A 558-nucleotide genomic window follows, 5' to 3' on the forward strand; every position below is an offset into this window, starting at 1 on the left:
TAAGTAACAATATAAAATACCATTTATTGGTAGATAACAAGTAGGTTAGACAACAGAACGTGCATTGCACGTACAGATCATTTTCCGCTAAGGGAACGACTCACTCACTCGTCGCTTCGTTCCACGCGATCGCTTCTCGCCCCACTCAGTCTACCTCCCCACTCTCCCCACCTAACTACCATGTAGGCAGAGCCTAAAAAGTATAAATAGAACCGCCGAAGTGTTCCGGCCGGCAATCGTGCACCTTCGAGTTTTCAAATTCAGAAGAGGAGAAATGGGTTGCGCGCGCAACCCAGGCATTTATATCGTCTCCTACCATATTCACACGGACATATACGTTTCTTAGTTTAGACCGCGTCTCGTTTCAGATCTGGGATCACTGCTTCTCGGTTAAGTATCGTCAAGTCGAGTCAGGCTGGGTCGACTCCCATGGGCGCGTTTGACCACTTATAGCGACACTAGCGCAATCTACAAGGAGGTGGCAAACTAAAGCGTATCCATATGTTCGCGCACGTAAATGTGTATATTATTTGAATGTGTTGCAGGAATTAAAATTAG

This window comes from Belonocnema kinseyi, chromosome 7 (genome assembly GCF_010883055.1).
Source record: "Belonocnema kinseyi isolate 2016_QV_RU_SX_M_011 chromosome 7, B_treatae_v1, whole genome shotgun sequence".
Classification (NCBI taxonomy): domain Eukaryota; kingdom Metazoa; phylum Arthropoda; class Insecta; order Hymenoptera; family Cynipidae; genus Belonocnema; species Belonocnema kinseyi.